This window comes from Prionailurus bengalensis, chromosome D4 (assembly GCF_016509475.1).
Source record: "Prionailurus bengalensis isolate Pbe53 chromosome D4, Fcat_Pben_1.1_paternal_pri, whole genome shotgun sequence".
Lineage (NCBI taxonomy): Eukaryota > Metazoa > Chordata > Mammalia > Carnivora > Felidae > Prionailurus > Prionailurus bengalensis.
In genome coordinates this window covers 11,688,140-11,700,419 of record NC_057359.1, presented here as the reverse complement: position 1 = coordinate 11,700,419, position 12,280 = coordinate 11,688,140, and the positions used below count along the sequence as shown (strand labels likewise).

Here is a 12,280-nt window from a genome sequence, read left to right as displayed (position 1 = left end):
AGCACCTAGGGCATTGCCTGGTAGGGTACAGGCATCAAGAGCAGATGTTAAGTATGAATGAGGGGCGCCTGAGTGGCTCAATCGGTTGAGCGTCCGACTTCGGCTCAGGTCATGGTCTCGAGGTTTGTGAGTTCGAGCCCCGCCTTGGCTCTCTGCTGTCAGCACAGAGCCCACTTCTGATCTTGTCTCCCTCTCTCTCTGCCCCTCCCCTGTTCACTTGCGCTCTCTCAAAAATAAATAAACATTAAAAAAAGAACAAATGAGCAGGGTGGGGGAGCACGCCTGGCTGGCTCAGTAGGTACAGCATGCAACTCTTGATCTTGGGGTTGCGAGTTCAAGTCCCATGCTGGGAGTTGAGATCGTTTTTTAAATTTTTATTATTTTTTTAATGTTTTTCTTTAATGTTTATTTTTGAGAAAGAGAGACAGAGTGCGAGCAGGGGAGGGACAGAGAGAGGGAGACACAGAATCTGAAGGAGGCTCCGGGCTCTGAGCTGTCAGCACAGAGCCTGACATGGGGCCGAGCCCACAAACCATGAGATCCGGACCTGAGCCAAGGTCGGATGCTTAACCGACTGAGCCACCCCGGGAGTAGAGATTACTTTAAAAAAAAAAATAGTTATAGGGCACCTGTCTGGCTCAATCAGAAAAGCATGTGACTCTTGATCTCAAGGTCATGAGTTCGAGCCTCATGTTGGATCCAGAGATTACTTAAATAAATAAAACCTAAAAAAAAAAAAGTTATAATAAAAAGAATGAATGAGCACATGAATGAACAGGGCTTTGAATTCTTTTGCGATGTGTCCTACCAGCCTTCCTTGTCCCTGTGGTGAAGGAATCCCAGTTATTATCATCCCGAAACCCAGATCTGAGTGCAAACCCCAACTTCACTTCCGCCCTCTCCCACTTTGGTCAGACAGAGGAAGGCTCCCGCAGCCCAGAACTCCGAAGCTGCACGGACTGGTGGACGGACCCTTTCCCCAGCCGCAGGGCCTTCTGTCACCATCCTCACCTTCCATCGTCCTCCCCATCGGTGCACAAAATAGTCAACATCCTTTGAAAGGACTGCTTACAAAGTTGGCCCTTGGCCGGAGTCCGGAAACTTAGATTTGGGGAAGTCTTCCACCATTCCCAGGGCTGATAAGAGTGGCTCACTCTCCCTGAACTGTTCGCATAAACAGCGTGAAGTTATCCTAACACGAGCTTTCCGTCTGGGAGTCTGAACTTCTGGTGAGCGCCGTGCAGAGGATGCCGACGTAACAAGTCCTAGACTCTGCTCTGTGCACCTTTTCCCCCTGCCGATTGTGCTTTGCGTCCATTACTGTAACAATCATAGCGATGACAACTGTGTGCTAAGTCCTGTGAGTCCTCTTACAAATCACTGAAGCTGGGGTGCACTGTCTCGGCACAGGAGCAGAGTTGTGAAACACCTCCTGTCCAGTCCTGCCGGTGGGTGACAGGACTCACACACCCAGAGCCCACAGGGGCCAGGCAGGAATGTAAAAGTGTGCAACTGGCTGAGGGGGACCGGGGGGCGGATAGACGAGCCTGCAGTAGACAGGCGCTCGCTCAGCTCCTGGCCGACCAGGCAGAGCTGAGCAGCAAGCTCACAGCTACAGATGATAAACCCTCTCCCCTGCTCACAACAGATGCCCCCAAATGGCAACATGGGCAAGCTTTGGCCTCCTTCCCAAACCCAAGAGAAATGCTCTACATCCTAAGATACCATGAAGATTCCTTGAAACTAAAATGTAAAATAAAATAGGGGATGTTTGTCTCAGCTGCATGAAACCAGCAGGAAGGGTCGTCCCGGAAGTTTCAGAAGACCCGATTGCGGTAGAATGCCACGGCCCTTCTTGGATTTCTCTTCTGCAGCAAACCTGACCTTCACAACACGGACTGTCAGCACCCACTCTCTGAATCGGCTTATACCCAGTCATGCTAAGGAGACTAGACATGTGGTAGCACAGATCCTAAAGCTATTAAGCTGACCAGCAAATACACGAAAGGAAGAAAAGTAAACTTCAAGGTCACTACCTGCACAAAGGACTCTTGCTTTTTTTTGAGAGAGAGAGGAAGAGACAGAGCACAAGTGGGGGAGAGGCACAGAGAGAGGGAGACACAGAATCCCAAGCAGGCTCCAGGCTCTGAGCTGTCAGCACAGAGCCCAACGCCAGTCCCGAACTCAAGGACTGCGAGATCATGACCTGAGCCGAAGTGGGATGCTCAACTGACGGAGCCACCCAGGCGCCCCAGGACTCTTGTTTCTTATTGACAACGCTCACCTAGGTTCTAGGCTGATGATGATTAGCAGTGACAGGCAAGAAGAGGGAGAGTAGTCAGTTGTGACTCCAGGACGTGGCCTGCAGGACTAAAGGGGCTCCTGATCTTACGAGGAAAGTTCACGCTTGACCCTGTGGTCCCAAGCAGCATACCCCACTACCCGGTAATGCTAGACTTTCTTAAAGGGATGGAAAGGTCAGCACCCTCCCCCCCCCAGCCCCCGCCCCCGGCCCATACAGCTACAGCACCCAACCCTCCCCTTTCTGCAACCCACACCCCAGACATGCCCTTACTCCCCTGTTTACATGGAGTTTGTGGGCGTCAACTGGCTTTGGTCCCCTCTGAGCCTTCTGCCCCTTCCTTCCTGATCCCAGAGGCTTCTCTGTCTCCACCCACCTCTCCTCTCCATATTCCTACGTTTCAGTTCCCAGCACTTGTGTCTGCCTCCCTGGGATGGTACCCACTCCCCTGGCTCCACCAAGCTCCTGTATGCACAGGGTGCCAGCTGACCTCCAGCTTTGTCCCTTCCCTCACTCCAGCTCCAGGATGTCACTTCCAAATGCCTCCAAACCACTGGTTCTCAAGACACAATCCCCAGACCAGCAGCAGCATTGCCTGATTACTTGTTAGAGATGCAGATTCTCCAGCCCCACCCCAGGCTTACAGAAGCCAAAAACTCAAGGAGTGGGGCTGGAGATAATGTGCTTGAACAGGCCCTCCAGGCATTCAGGGGCAGGCTAATGTTTGAGATCCCCTGCACTACTCACTCCGGCAGCTATCTCAGACAAGTCTCAAATGCAGCCGAATTCCCCGCTTCTCTTCATGCTACCCACATTTACCAGTAACACAAGTAAAACAGCACAACCCAAGTTGCAAATGGTGGGCCTCCAAAACGCAACAGGTATTTTGAAAATTCATGATTAATTTGTGGCTAGAGAGCATGAAGGGAATTCTCCACATGGCTATAGAGAAAAGCATTGCCATGCAGCGTGGGAGGGAAGGAACAAAACAAACGAACTCCTGCAAAAATGTCTATGAGCGTGCCCTCCGTGGGAACGAAGAGCACCCCAATAAAATATAAACAATGTCTTGTATATATACAAATGTGTTAATATGATTTTTAAAGCCTATGACTGTATATTTTCATAAGTAGACTGGGCAAATACTAACCCACACAGTATCAAATGATATTTTAGTTAAATATTCATCATTTAGTTAAAACATTCACCATTGGCACCAACGCATTTTCTTGGTGTGCTTGGCATGCACACGTGGTGCGTTATTAACATTTGAGAGGTGCATGATTTTTTAGTGAGCATTAAGTCAGCATATAGAATAATAAGTCCCTGCCTACTAAACTCCCCTTCATCTCCAAGAAACTATGTATTCATTAATTCTTCCCTCAAATACCTTGGAACATCACGTACCACATGCACGAGGCCCGACAGCAAATAAATAGACCACCCAACACTGAAATTAATTTCAGAAATGCAAAGGGCTCAATTTACATTTTCAGCGTTATAAACCACGGAACCTAGGGAATCTATTCAAAACTGATTTTCCTTTCTCCGTCTAGTTTGCCTTTAAAAAAGAATAAAAGATGGGGCGCCTGGGTGGCGCAGTCGGTTAAGCGTCCGACTTCAGCCAGGTCACGATCTCGCGGTCCGTGAGTTCGAGCCCCGCGTCGGGCTCTGGGCTGATGGCTCAGAGCCTGGAGCCTGTTTCCGATTCTGTGTCTCCCTCTCTCTCTGCCCCTCCCCCGTTCATGCTCTGTCTCTCTCTGTCCCAAAAATAAATAAACGTTGAAAAAAAAAATTAAAAAAGAATAAAAGAAAAAAAAAAGTCAAGAACAAATGTCCTGAGAAATAAGCACGTGAAAAGATATTCGACATCATTAGCCATCAGAAGTGAATCAAAACCACTCCACACCAACGAGGATGGCTAAAAAAAAAAAAAAAAAAAAAAAAAAGACAAACAATAAATGCTGACAAGGGTGTTGGAAAATTGGAACCCCCCTACATTGCTGGTGGGACTGTAACGTGGGGCAGCCACTTTGGAAAGGAGTCTGGCAGGTCCTGAAAATGTTAAATATAGAGTTATTATATGGTTTTCACTTGTAGGCATGTACCCAAAAGAAACGAAAACAGATGCCCCCATAAAAACATATGTACATGAATGTTCACAGCAGCATTAGCCCTAATAACCAAAAAGTAGAAACAACTCAAATGTCCATCAACAGATGAATGGATAAACCAAATGTGGCAGACACACAAAATAGAACACTCACTGGCAATAAAAAGAATAAAGCACTGATATACGCCACATTGTACATAAACCATGAAAGCATTAGGCTAAGTGAAAGAAGGCAACGTGCAGGGCCACATAATGTGTAATTTCATTTCTACGAAATGTCCTGAATAGTCAAATCTGTAGACAGAAAGTAGAGTGGTCGTTGCCTAGGGAAGGGGAGGTAAGGGATTGTGAGGTGCCAGCTAAAGGGTGGAAAGTGTTCATGGCGGGGTGGCATTCTTTTTAGAGCAATAAAAATGCCCTGAATTTGATCATGGTGATGGCTGCACAACTCTGCGTATACACTCAAAAGCAATGCGTTGATCTAAGTAGGTGAATTGCGGGGCACCTGGGCGGCTCAGGTGGTTGAGCATCCGACTTCAGCTCAGGTCATGATCTCGGGTTAGTGAGTTTGAGCCCCACATCAAGCTTGCGGCTGTCAGCCTGTCAGCATAGAACCCACTGCTTTGGATCTTCTGTCCCCCGCGCTCTGCCCCTCCCCAGTTTGCGCTCTCTCAAACATAAATCAACGTTTAAAAATAAATAAATAAATAAATAAATAAATAAATAAATAAATAAATAAATAAATAGGTGAATTCTATGGCATGTGAATTATATGTCAATACAATTATTTTTTTTAATGGCCTAAAGCGAGAAGAGAATTACAAACAGATTCAGTGAACTAAAAAGTATTAGGTACCTCAAATATGTAGCTTCTTCTGTCTTATTTGCATTATAAATTTCTCCCAAATGAAAATGAAATAGGTTCTGCTATCATTTTATAGTTTACCAGCACTTTGGATTCCTTGTTATAATCTTACGGGGAGATAAGTATGCCCCTAATTTTATATTTCAGGATGTGGACACTCTGAGTATATGAAGTTCACTCCACCCAGTCGGCTGTTCAGGGTACGTGTTAGTCCCCCACCAAAATCCTGTGCCCTTTCTTCTATGCTCTGTCTGTAGTGTCTCGGGGTTCCACATAGACACTGGCTGGCCAGTATGCAGAGACGGCACGCTGGCCAATCTCAATAAGGAGAATGCCCATGTCTTGATTTTCCTGGAAGCTAGACCAGCGACAATAATGCTACATTCAAGCCAAGTATAATCTAACTCATCACTCATCAGGGATCTTGCAGTACCATGAAAAGAACGCTTTGCTCTTAAATCCTTTGCTGTCTTGGAATTTACTTCACTGGCTCACTTCGTACTTGCCTGAGGACCTAGTACCTCATGTTCCAAGAGATATTAATGAATACACAGTTTCTTGGAGATGTAGGGGAATTTATAGGTAGAGACGATGCTACATAGAAGACCAGTGGAAAGAACCATGGTCTAGCGTAGGAAGATCACAACTGGCTTCGGTTTTCTCATTTGTAAAGTGAGGGGAAAGAAGAAATACCTCTTTCAAGGTCATGGTGAAGATTTAATGAGAATGTATCTGAAAATACCTGATTCACAATAGGCATGGACTCTAAATCAAACAGGTCAGCACCCTGATCTCTCCTCTGGAGACGGGCGGGTTCTTCCAAATACCCAGGCTACTCAGATCTGGAGAATGATGACCAACGTCATCCATTTTTACTAAACTCCCCAAATGATTCCCCTGGCATCACTGAAAAAAACCATTCATTGGACGTGTTCTATGGAATTTTCTTCCTCGTGTGTAGACTACAAAACAGCATTTGTTCACCAAAGAAAACTCTGAACTACATTGCCATTTCAGAAGAAAAGACAGTGAGGAAGGGAAACCTTTTCTCTTTTGCTTTACAAAACTCACAAAAATCTGCATTTCTGTGAATATAAGAATCTCCTCAAAAGGGAAAATTTTTTGTCTAATCTTAACCCATTTGAATTATCTTTCATTCATCATTTCAAAGGAATTTTTCAGCCAAAGGAAGCTGTAAGTTCCTTCCTACAAGTCAATAGCCTCATTCTGATAAAAGTCATAACACAGGAAAAGTCAAGTGTTTTAGAAAAAGAAAAAAGGAATCCAGGAAGAATTTGAAGGATTTCCCACTACTCAGCTATTTAGGAAATCTTCCCAATATCCTTGATCACTTATGGATTAGACACCACATTTTTTTAAGATATTATTTTTAAGTATTCTTTGCACCCAACGAGGGTGGGGGGGTGGCGAGGAATCAAACTTACAAACCCGAGATCAAGAGTTGCATGCTCTACCAACTGAGCCAGCCAGGCACCCCCAAAACCGCATTCTTGATCCATAACAATGACTTTCTTAGCTCATGAATGAAACCACTTTTATTAGTCTGCCAATTCATATTTGTGTTCTCACTGAAAAGCATGTCCTCAAATCACAAGCTGGACAATCTTAAGTAGATGCGGGCAAATGACTTCCATTATTACAAGCTTTTCTCAATTATACAAACATTTTTACAACTAGAAATAATGTTGTGGGACCAGATGACTCATTTAACATGAAAGCAGAGACAAAATACATAGTTTGGGGTATTTGGGAAAATTATTTCAAATCTTCTTTCTGAAGTCTTGCTGTGACCTCTCCCCCTATTTCCCAAGCAACAACTTTTTCCTTAAGGTTTATTCCAACTACATTCACAAATGAGTTTGAGTCGCTGTTAAAAAGAAATAATAAACCCAATATAAACAGGATACCTAAAATAGTCAGTTAACGGAAGCATAGAGATAAATGTCACCAGGCATCTAGTTTTTAATGTGCACTAGCTAACCACAGCAGCTTGAGCCCTGAGTAACTCCATTCCTTTGCATCCAAAACAAAAAGGAAACCCTCATGGGTTTCTGGTTGTCTCTGTTAAAAGAAATCATATGCACTCTAAAAACCTGGAGCTAGGGGTGGGGGGCTCAGTCAGTTAAGCATTCGACTTCAGCTCAGGTCATCATCTCACGGTTCGTGGGTTCGAGCCCTGCATCAGGCTCTGTGCTGACAGCTTGGAACCTGGAGCCTGCTTCCAATTCTGTGTCTCCCTCTCTCTCTGCCTCTCCCCCTCTCATCCACTCTCTTTCGCTCTCTCAAAAATAAATATTAACTTTTTTTAAAGCTATTCAGGGGTGCCTGAGTGGCTCAGTCAGTTAAGGGCTGGACTTCGGCTCAGGTCATGATCTTACTGTTCCTGGATTCGAGCCCCGCGTTGGGCTCTGTGCTGACAGCTCGGAACCTGAAGCCTGCTTCTGATTCTGTGTCTCCCAGACTCTGCCTCTCCCCTGCTCATGCCCTCTCTCTCTCTCTCCTAAAGATAAATATTTTTAAAAATTTAATAATAGTAATAATAACCTGGAGCTATACTGCCATGTCCACCAGGACAGTGACTCAGGAATCTCTAAATGTTTATACATACTTTGTGAACATGATTTTACTTTACATTCCTATTCAACCTTTTCTGTACCCTACAAAATATACCATTTAAAGCATCCATGGGGCGCCTGGGTGGCGCAGTCGGTTAAGCATCTGACTTCAGCCAGGTCACGATCTCGCGGTCAGTGAGTTCGAGCCCCACGTCAGGCTCTGGGCTGATGGCTCAGAGCCTGGAGCCTGTTTCCGATTCTGTGTCTCCCTCTCTCTCTGCCCCTTCCCCGTTCATGCTCTGTCTCTCTCTGTCCCAAAAATAAATAAACGTTGAAAAAAAATTTTTTTTTAAATAAAATAAAAAAAATAAAGTATCCAGAAGTTCAGGGGCTGGGGAGAGGAGAGAAGGGAGTATTGTCTAATGGGTAGGGTTTCTGTTTGGGACCATGAAAAGGTTCTGGAAACAGAGAATAATGATGGCTGCACAACAATGTGAGCATACTTAATGCCGCTGAATTGTACGTGTGAAAACAGTTAAAATGGTGAATTTCGTGTTATGCATATTTTACCATAGTAGCAACAATCAAAGAATGAAAGTATCCAGAAACAAAAAATTCACAGCCGAGTATGCTAACCACACATCCAAATGTCCCTGAGGAGCCTGACTCTATGGATGGAGGAGGGGCTGTGCCCCATGCAACTTAATTGTCTTAGTTTGGCAGAATGAAGGTTCCAACGTAGGACTTGATGAAAATGTATGGAAGTGTACTGTAATTCACGTCTTCACATTGAACAGGACATGCTTCTCAAACGTTATTATGGAAACGATCCCCTGGGCATCTTGAATCAGCAGGTCTGGGTCCACTTTTCACAGGCCTCCAGGTGATACAGCTACTGCCCTGAACCTCACTTCAACCAGCAAGGCCCAAGAGCGCTTCCGAGTAAAAACACCATCGCCCTGTCAGTCTGATGGTCATCTAGAACCACGGTCTCCTCACCAGGACATGAGGACGGTTGGTCGCACCTTTCAAGTGAATCGGTTAAGGACGCGGATTACCTACCACCCACCATTTGTAAAACTGCCTTGAGAATCTTGGCCAGAAAGCCTGACAGAGGGGGGCTTCCCAGGTGTATCCACCCATCTCTCGGACTAGGAGTCTGCCACCCACGATAAGGGCAGTCGACAGAAGCAACTTCACAGAAAGCCTCCGGGCAGCCTTCAAAACTTAAAAATACCCTTCCCAAGCTCGAAGAATGCCTGGAATTCGGTGGCCTTTATCCAACATAAAGATCTCCAACTCCGCTTTGACGGAGTTCCCTATAGAAGAGCCCTGCAGCCTGGAAAACTGACAACGCCCAGCAGGTTAACGTGAAGGGCGGGGGAACCCTCGAGGGCTCTGCGGCGCTAGGGGCACAGGTCGCGGCTCTGCGGGTAGCTCTGGCCCGCGGGCACCTCCGGGACTGTGCACTCCAGCTCTCGGTTGCGCGGGGTCTGCAAGCCCCGCAGCTGAGGCTCGACCGAGACTCCACTGGCAGTCCCCACCTGCTTGCAACTGACTAGCGCCTCCCTCGGCCTCCAGGCACCAGCTCCTGCCCCCCTACACGTACCGCAAACGCTGGTAACAGAAACTCAGAGGCCCTTTTAACCTGGTTAAAGAGAGGCTCAACAGAAAGTGAAACAGTCCCCATTCCTTGGTGAAGGCGCCAGGCCAGGTAGGAAAAAGACGGTGACTCCCAAGCACCTGTAGCCGCCTCGGGTGCGTACTCGAGCCCACTTGCCGACAGTCCCGCAAGAGAAACCCCACGATGCGCTATCGTCCCCGGCAGGACGGGGAGGCAAAAGTCCGCTAAGCACGCCCAGAGAGGAAACAATCAGGGCCCAGTAAAGTACACACCGAATCCACAGGGAGACCGGGGGGTGGGGGTGGGAATCAACTCGCTTGTACTCTCGCTGCCCCTCACCTCCGCCCGCACGCCGATCCAGGGCGCCAGCGCCCCGCCACACCCCGCAAACCCCTAGTTCGCCAGGCTGGGACTGGAGGGAGGCATCCCGGCGACGCCCGAGCCCAGGCGGCCGCGCGGCGGGCGCTCGGGGGCAGGGGAGGGAGGAGGAGGGTACTCGCCTGCGGGCTGGGGGTGGCCGCAGTCGGCGGGGTCCAGCGCGGGGCGAGGGTGGCTCCCGGGGCCGCGGGGGCGCGCTCCGACGCGGTGCGGGCGGCCGGGCGGGTGTCCGGTGCGCTGCCGGCGCTCGTAGCTGGCGGCGCCTGGCCGGAGTCGGAGTGCGGGACGCTGCCGGGGGAATGGGCGGGCACGAGTGGCCTCGGCCGCTGCTCCTGTGTACTATTGTGGACTCAAACTATTTCCTGTTTGGAGGTTTGGGAGAAAGAAAAAAAAAAAATCCAGGGTGGGGGCAGGGGGAGTGGGCAGCAGAGAGCCAGAGAGCCGCGGCGCGGAGGGGAGGAGAGTGGGCAGAGGCTGTCACCTCCTTCCTGGAGTCCCCACGGGTGCCAGCTGCCGGAGCCAGGGGCAGGAAACGCAGCTTACTGCAGCTTTACTTTGGGGTGTAAGCAACGATTGCGGGGGGGCTCGCACGCGCCACCCAGCGGTGGGGCAGGGGCTGCGGCCGCAGGAGCTACTAGTCCCTCCAGCCTGGGAATCCACTCCCCTGCCCCTTCCTTCTACGCGAAACTGCCACTGAGCTTTCTTCCGGCCCTAGAGCAAAAGGGATTCGCTGTGCTGCTTTCTTGATTCGTTCTCTGGTCGGCTTTCTGATCCTCCCCGGGGGTGTGAGCTTGGAAGGGGTTAGCCACAGTACCCTTCAAAAGAGCACGGGAGGGATGGTTGTGCGCCATTATTGTAGGTGTTTGGTGGCGCGGGGGTCTTTGTTTCTGTTTGGGGGTGGAGTGGGGTGAGAGGCAGGTTGGTGATTTGGGTGGAAAGTTAACCTTTATGATCAGCTTCCGTTCCCCTCCCCCACGAACCTCGCCCTTAGCCGGGATCACAGGGTCTGAGGCCCCAATCCGGAAATACCGGTTCCTCCCGCTGGGACAATAGGTGTGGGGAGCATTAACCCGAGAGCCTGCTTAGTCACCACGGGAATGAATCCCGGCTCCGCCTGGAAGGCGAAAGCTTCGTAGTGCCTGAAAGTGGCAAGCAGGTGCTTCTTTCATTTAGTCACGTTAAAAACCCTGGGAAGGTAATGGGGAGTTATTGTTTAATGGGTGCAGATTTGATATGATGAAAAAGTTCTGAAGAGGGATAGTGGCATTGCTTGCACACGAGTATGAATTGTACTCAATGCCACTGAATTGTATGTTTAAAAATGGTTAAAATGGTCAATTTTATATTATGTGTTTTTTACCACACACACACACACACACACACACACACACAGAAAAACCTCGTGGGCTCCTTCTCACCCAAACCTCTACCAGGAGTAATGGAATGAATGACAGTGCTTCTTATCAAGTTCATTTAGTTTAGATTTCTGGGGGTACCTACTGATATGGGAAACAAAGGCAAAAGAAAAAAAAATTAAATTTCCTTACAACTTACAACCCATTGACAAGTCCTTGAGACAAGAATGACTTTCCTCTAGGAGCTCAGCTGCCTCCATGTTGACACTTTGCTAAAGGCAAAAGGCAATCTTAGGGTAACATTATTCAGACACCCCCTCCGCCCCAGGGTCCTGTGAGTCTACTTTAAATGTATAGAAATTCCTTTGGAGACTTCCTTTATCTCTACCCCACAAATATATGTTAGCAATCATCCTTCAAGCATATGCCCCATGGATATACATCTGAAGGGTCTCACGAGTAAGGTTTTATTCAGACAATAATAAATGACCTTTTCCTAACAATAGCTAGCCCCCTCATTGTCCCGGAAACCTTCCAAAATTCCTTAGGGACATACGCTCTCCCTAACCTCCTCCAACTCGAAGTACATAATCAGTCACCCGGCACAACCCCAGTACAGCTTTTTCTGCCCACAAGTCCTGTCCCTGTACATTAATATAACCACCTTTTTGGGACACCTGGGTGACTCAGTAGGTTAAGCATCCAACTTGATCTTGGCTCAAGTCATGATCTCATAGTTCGTGAGTTTGAGCCTCGCGTTGGAATCGGTGCTAACAGTGAGGAGCCTGCTTGGAATTCTCTCTCCCTCTCTCTCTGCCCCCTGCTTGAGTACTCTCTCTTTCTCTCAAAATAAATGAATAAACTTTAAAAGAATAAAAAATAAATAAAACCACCTTTTTGCACCAAAGACTCCTAATTCTTACTTGGCCTTCAGTTCCAAACTGCATTTCCACATCGCCTATCAACAAGTTCTTTCTTTTCTTTTTTTTAAAGTTTTTTTTTATGTTTATTTATTTATTTTGAGAGAGAGAGATGGAGAATGAGCAGGGAAGAGGCACAGAGACAGA

General features: G+C 47.7%; 1 protein-coding gene across 2 annotated transcripts in view; it reads right to left on the bottom strand.

Moving 5' to 3' along the window:
• TJP2 (tight junction protein 2) overlaps positions 1 to 10,424 on the bottom strand; it is a 129,449-nt gene extending 119,025 nt beyond the window's left edge. The window contains exon 1 of one of the 2 annotated variants that reach the window (XM_043565913.1): positions 9,981 to 10,424. The gene's annotated coding sequence lies outside the window, so the exon portion shown is untranslated. The remainder of the gene's footprint in view (positions 1 to 9,980) is intronic. The other variant, XM_043565917.1, reaches the window with a different exon arrangement.
• Positions 10,425 to 12,280: the final 1,856 nt, after the last annotated feature.